Here is a 6,414-nt window from a genome sequence, read left to right as displayed (position 1 = left end):
GCCTCGTACACGCGCGGCTCTGCTCCGTACGCCTCGTACACACGCGGCTCCGCTCCGTACACCTCGTACACACGCGGCTCTGCTCCGTACACCTCGTACACATGCGGCTCTGCTACATCCACACTGTAAACCCCTCCTGACCCCACACATAAACTTCAGCTCATCCAGCACCATGACAACCAGCACAGCAGAGTCCTGCATCCACTGAGGCCCCTGATCATGTGACCCCTGACTCCTCCCCTCCTGTGACCTCATCACAGCTCCTGTGCGCACAGAGCAGCCATATGATTTATACAGTGTGACCGTAAAAATAAAAAAAATAAAGCTATACTTACCTCCGATGCCCCGCCGCGTGTGCTGTCGCGCTCCTTCCTGGCTTGCCGGCATCTCGTGAGACAGGCTGCGGTCACATGACCGCGACGTCATCTCAGGTCCTGGAAGGAGAAGCGCTGCAGGGGCCGCCGGACAGGTGAATATAAACTTTATTTTATTCTTTTTTTTACAGGTACAATGGTACCCAGGTCTGGATGAGAGTCTTCTCTCCTCCAGACCTGGGTACCATCCGCACATTGAAACGCATATAATCCGCGTGTACAAATGTACAGACACGGATTCTATGCGTCTCAATGCAAGTCAATGGCGGCGCTTCCACAAAATTAATGAACATGCTGCGGATTTATGAGCGCTGCAGAAACGCTGCGGAAAAATCCGCAGCATGTGCATTAACATTGCGGAATGCCATTGGGGACCATGGGGTGCGGATTACCATGCGTTTCCGCTGCGGAAATTCAGCAGCGGAAACGCATGAAAAACGCATCGTGTGCACGCAGCCTTAGTGTTTTCATTGGCTGTAAGCCATAATCGTCAACATTAAGGCTGTGTGCCCACGTAGCATTTTTCAAGCGTATATGCTGCGGAATTTCCGCAGCGTAAACGCTTGAAAAACGCATGTATATCCGCACCCCATGTTCCCCAATGGGATTCCGCAAGTTCTATGCACATGCTGCGGATTTTTCCGCAGCGTTTATGCCGCGTTCAAAAATCCGCAGCATGTCATTTAATTTTGCGTTTCCGCAAGCGGAATTGCCTTTGTCCAATGCATAAAAAACGCAAGGCAATTCCGCATGTGGAAAACGCGTGATAAACGCGCGAAAAATGCGCGATAAACGCGTGCGGAATTCCGCATGCGTTTTTCCGGGAGAGGACTTGCATTTATGCAGCAGAAATTTTCTGCTTCATAAATGCAACGTGGGCACATAGCCTAACAGAAATAGACGCTTGAAATAGATCTCTCTGTCTGTAATGACTCTATATAATATATGAGTTTAACTTTTTGTATTGAAGAACTCAAATTAACTTTTTGATGATATTGTAATTTAGTGAGATGCACCTGTATATGATGACTGTTGCCCCCAGTGGAATATATGCGGTGTCTATTTTGGGATATTTTAGTATACCCATGATGATACTATAGACAGCCATTATACCTGGAATGGCCCCTTCCATGCGTGCCTTGCTTTTTTTGGCTTACATGTCTAACAATCACATATGTGTTGTGTCCCTTCCACCATCATCCTATTCTTCTATTGCTGAATAAATATGATAGATTTTATACTCCCTGGACTCCTTTGATGGTCTTTTACCCTGCGGGGTTTTCTTTCATATATGGACTCACTGTGTGGTGGTGATGGTAGAGGACATTGTGTAGCAGTAGCATTTTGGCCTTGGATAGTAGTAATTTTGGGAATATTGGTCTTTGTATAGTGTATTTTAGATTAGTAACAGTGGTATACTGTAATTCTATATGTATAAATCCTCTTATTAAGTGGCAGGGAGGTTATATGGGGAAACATGTACTTTGGGGCTGGGGTCCCTGATCTCTTAGGACCCCAGCAACGCTCCTGCACTGGGGAAAAGCAGGGTCTGGAGGCCACTTTAATATGATCATTTTATGGATATGACACCAAAGAAACTAATGAAGAGCTTTGCAAAGTGCCAGAATTTTCACAAATCTGAAAAAAAATTGTAAGTTTAGTTCCACTATAAGTGATGTTAATTCTGTTATGAGAGCTAACCTTCTGAGACAATTTATCACTGCGGTGTGTGAATTGTCACATGAAGCTTTGCTACATCTATACATAGTGAAGTTCAGGATCAAAATGCTGCAGGTCCCATCTCTTCTACAGAACAATCCCATGGAAATAAAGCTGATCATTTTATCAGATGGGATCATTAGAACTTACCTGGTTGGATCCTTTGTTTCTGGTGGTTTCTTTCCCAGGTCGTCATTAAGGCCCTTTACAATAAGCTCCAAAAACTCATCGGACTTTCTGAATCTTTCAAGCGTTTTCTCCATCACAGAAAGGACAGAAAGGACGCGCTTATCCTGGCAGAAGAGAATCACAGATATATTGTTCTACATCTTCCAGATGTTTGGATTTATCTACAGACTAATGATTAATCTCGCATGAAGAATGATAATATTATAACAGATCACAATTTTTAGGTAAAATTTTTCAATTTTAAAAAAATATATATAGCAATTACATTATTCTGACAAGACCAATTTTTGGTTTTTTTCCTCCCCTTTTTCCCAAAAAATATAACTTTGTTTTTTCATTAACATAGACGGAGGGCTTGTGTTTTGTGGGACTAGTTGTTGTTTGGAATGAGAACATTCAATTTAGCTCATAAAGTATTTAAAAATGGGGAAAAAATCAAAGTAAGGTTATTATTATTTTTTTTAATTTTTTTTATGAACATTTAAAAAAAAATGTGGTTTGTGAGACCATTTTCATCTTGCGAAGACCTAATTTTATAAAATGATCCCATTGATGGAGTTGTCGGCTTCTTCTTGTGGAGAGATCAGTAGTTACAAGTTTCTGATTGCATTTTTGGGAGGGAAGTAGAGAGACCCAAAAACCACAACCACAACCACAACCATGGCACTTTAATGTTCTTTACAGCATTGACCCGACGTGTAATAGATTTATATATAATGAAAGATTGTACTTATGTCAATGCAGCAGAAACAAATATTGTTTTACGCTTTTTCTTTTTTATAGTTGGCCAGAAAACCGCAGAACCTTAAGCAGAAAATGACATGAATGAGAACATCTGGCCGGCTTGTACCGGATCCGGGGGAGTTACGTACAAGGCGAAGGTCCCAGAATAAGGATTTGCTTCATTTTGGTGCAGAGTTTCTAGTAGTTTCTGGTTACTACTGTTACAGGCAGATGCCGTCTGCATAATACAGCCAGCACCGCCTCAACCCCTCCATGCATGTGGACCCCGGCACAAACACTCAGGTACATCCTTTTATGTAAGACATTAATAATTCTACAATTCTCACACACAACTTATATACAGAAACCCCCCAACCGTCCCCGAGCCAATTGGACTGTCCGGCTGTCGCTGGAGGTCGGGGCTATGTCCTGACGAGCTGTGTTCTGTCAGGACAGTCAGTGTAGTACAAGAACGTCTCATGCCGTGCATGCTGCTGTGATCGCTCCTGGAGAGGGGCAGCATCCGCTCCATACGCCTTGTACAGGCCTGCTCCGCTCCGCACGCCTCGTACACGCCCGGCTCCGCTCCGCACGCCTCGTACACGCCCGGCTCCGCTCCGTACGCCTCGTACACGCCCGGCTCCGCTCCGTACGCCTCGTACACGCCCGGCTCCGCTCCGTACGCCTCGTACACGCCCGGCTCCGCTCCGTACGCCTCGTACACGCCCGGCTCCGCTCCGTACGCCTCGTACACGCCCGGCTCCGCTCCGTACGCCTCGTACACGCCCGGCTCCGCTCCGTACGCCTCGTACACGCCCGACTGCGCTCCGTACGCCTCGTACACGCCCGGCTCCGCTCCGCACGCCTCGTACACACGTCTCCGCTCCGTACGCCTCGTACACGCGCGGCTCCGCTCCGTACGCCTCGTACACGCGCGGCTCCGCTCCGTACGCCTCGTACACGCGCGGCTCCGCTCCGTACGCCTCGTACACGCGCGGCTCCGCTCCGTACGCCTCGTACACGCGCGGCTCCGCTCCGTACGCCTCGTACACGCGCGGCTCCGCTCCGTACGCCTCGTACACGCGCGGCTCCGCTCCGTACGCCTCGTACACGCGCGGCTCCGCTCCGTACGCCTCGTACACGCGCGGCTCCGCTCCGTACGCCTCGTACACGCGCGGCTCCGCTCCGTACGCCTCGTACACGCGCGGCTCCGCTCCGTACGCCTCGTACACGCGCGGCTCCGCTCCGTACGCCTCGTACACACGCGGCTCCGCTCCGTACGCCTCGTACACGCCCGGCTCCGCACGCCTCGTACACGCCCGGCTCCGCTCCGTACGCCTCGTACACGCCCGGCTCCGCTCCGTACGCCTCGTACACGCCCGGCTCCGCTCCGTACGCCTCGTACACGCCCGGCTCCGCTCCGTACGCCTCGTACACGCCAGGCTCCGCTCCGTACGCCTCGTACACGCCCGGCTCCGCTCCGTACGCCTCGTACACGCCCGGCTCCGCTCCGTACGCCTCGTACACGCCCGACTGCGCTCCGTACGCCTCGTACACGCCCGGCTCCGCTCCGCACGCCTCGTACACACGTCTCCGCTCCGTACGCCTCGTACACGCGCGGCTCCGCTCCGTACGCCTCGTACACGCGCGGCTCCGCTCCGTACGCCTCGTACACGCGCGGCTCCGCTCCGTACGCCTCGTACACGCGCGGCTCCGCTCCGTACGCCTCGTACACGCGCGGCTCCGCTCCGTACGCCTCGTACACGCGCGGCTCCGCTCCGTACGCCTCGTACACGCGCGGCTCCGCTCCGTACGCCTCGTACACGCGCGGCTCCGCTCCGTACGCCTCGTACACGCGCGGCTCCGCTCCGTACGCCTCGTACACGCGCGGCTCCGCTCCGTACGCCTCGTACACGCGCGGCTCCGCTCCGTACGCCTCGTACACGCGCGGCTCCGCTCCGTACGCCTCGTACACGCGCGGCTCCGCTCCGTACGCCTCGTACACGCGCGGCTCCGCTCCGTACGCCTCGTACACGCGCGGCTCCGCTCCGTACGCCTCGTACACACGCGGCTCCGCTCCGTACGCCTCGTACACACGCGGCTCCGCTCCGTACGCCTCGTACACACGCGGCTCTGCTCCGTACGCCTCGTACACACGCGGCTCCGCTCCGTACACCTCGTACACACGCGGCTCCGCTCCGTACACCTCGTACACACGCGGCTCTGCTCCGTACACCTCGTACACACGCGGCTCCGCTCCGTACACCTCGTACACACACGGCTCTGCTCCGTACACCTCGTACACACGCGGCTCTGCTACATCCACACTGTAAACCCCTCCTGACCCCACACATAAACTTCAGCTCATCCAGCACCATGACAACCAGCACAGCAGAGTCCTGCATCCACTGAGGCCCCTGATCATGTGACCCCTGACTCCTCCCCTCCTGTGACCTCATCACAGCTCCTGTGCGCACAGAGCAGCCATATGATTTATACAGTGTGACCGTAAAAATAAAAAAAATAAAGCTATACTTACCTCCGATGCCCCGCCGCGTGTGCTGTCGCGCTCCTTCCTGGCTTGCCGGCATCTCGTGAGACAGGCTGCGGTCACATGACCGCGACGTCATCTCAGGTCCTGGAAGGAGAAGCGCTGCAGGGGCCGCCGGACAGGTGAATATAAACTTTATTTTATTCTTTTTTTTACAGGTACAATGGTACCCAGGTCTGGATGAGAGTCTTCTCTCCTCCAGACCTGGGTACCATCCGCACATTGAAACGCATATAATCCGCGTGTACAAATGTACAGACACGGATTCTATGCGTCTCAATGCAAGTCAATGGCGGCGCTTCCACAAAATTAATGAACATGCTGCGGATTTATGAGCGCTGCAGAAACGCTGCGGAAAAATCCGCAGCATGTGCATTAGCATTGCGGAATGCCATTGGGGACCATGGGGTGCGGATTACCATGCGTTTCCGCTGCGGAAATTCAGCAGCGGAAACGCATGAAAAACGCATCGTGTGCACGCAGCCTTAGTGTTTTCATTGGCTGTAAGCCATAATCGTCAACATTAAGGCTGTGTGCCCACGTAGCATTTTTCAAGCGTATATGCTGCGGAATTTCCGCAGCGTAAACGCTTGAAAAACGCATGTATATCCGCACCCCATGTTCCCCAATGGGATTCCGCAAGTTCTATGCACATGCTGCGGATTTTTCCGCAGCGTTTATGCCGCGTTCAAAAATCCGCAGCATGTCATTTAATTTTGCGTTTCCGCAAGCGGAATTGCCTTTGTCCAATGCATAAAAAACGCAAGGCAATTCCGCATGTGGAAAACGCGTGATAAACGCGCGAAAAATGCGCGATAAACGCGTGCGGAATTCCGCATGCGTTTTTCCGGGAGAGGA

General features: G+C 52.3%; 1 long non-coding RNA gene across 1 annotated transcript; it reads left to right on the top strand.

Moving 5' to 3' along the window:
• The first annotated feature begins 259 nt into the window (after positions 1 to 259).
• LOC141230055 (uncharacterized) lies at positions 260 to 3,290 on the top strand. Its single transcript, XR_012296641.1, has 3 exons — positions 260 to 469; positions 2,362 to 2,506; positions 3,066 to 3,290. It is a non-coding gene; the product is annotated as an uncharacterized lncRNA (long non-coding RNA).
• Positions 3,291 to 6,414: the final 3,124 nt, after the last annotated feature.

The sequence above is a fragment of the Phyllobates terribilis genome, unplaced genomic scaffold, assembly GCF_046119375.1.
Source record: "Phyllobates terribilis strain yellow unplaced genomic scaffold, ASM4611937v1 Scaffold_489__1_contigs__length_1346288, whole genome shotgun sequence".
NCBI lineage: Eukaryota > Metazoa > Chordata > Amphibia > Anura > Dendrobatidae > Phyllobates > Phyllobates terribilis.
This window is presented reverse-complemented; position numbering and strand designations above follow the sequence as displayed.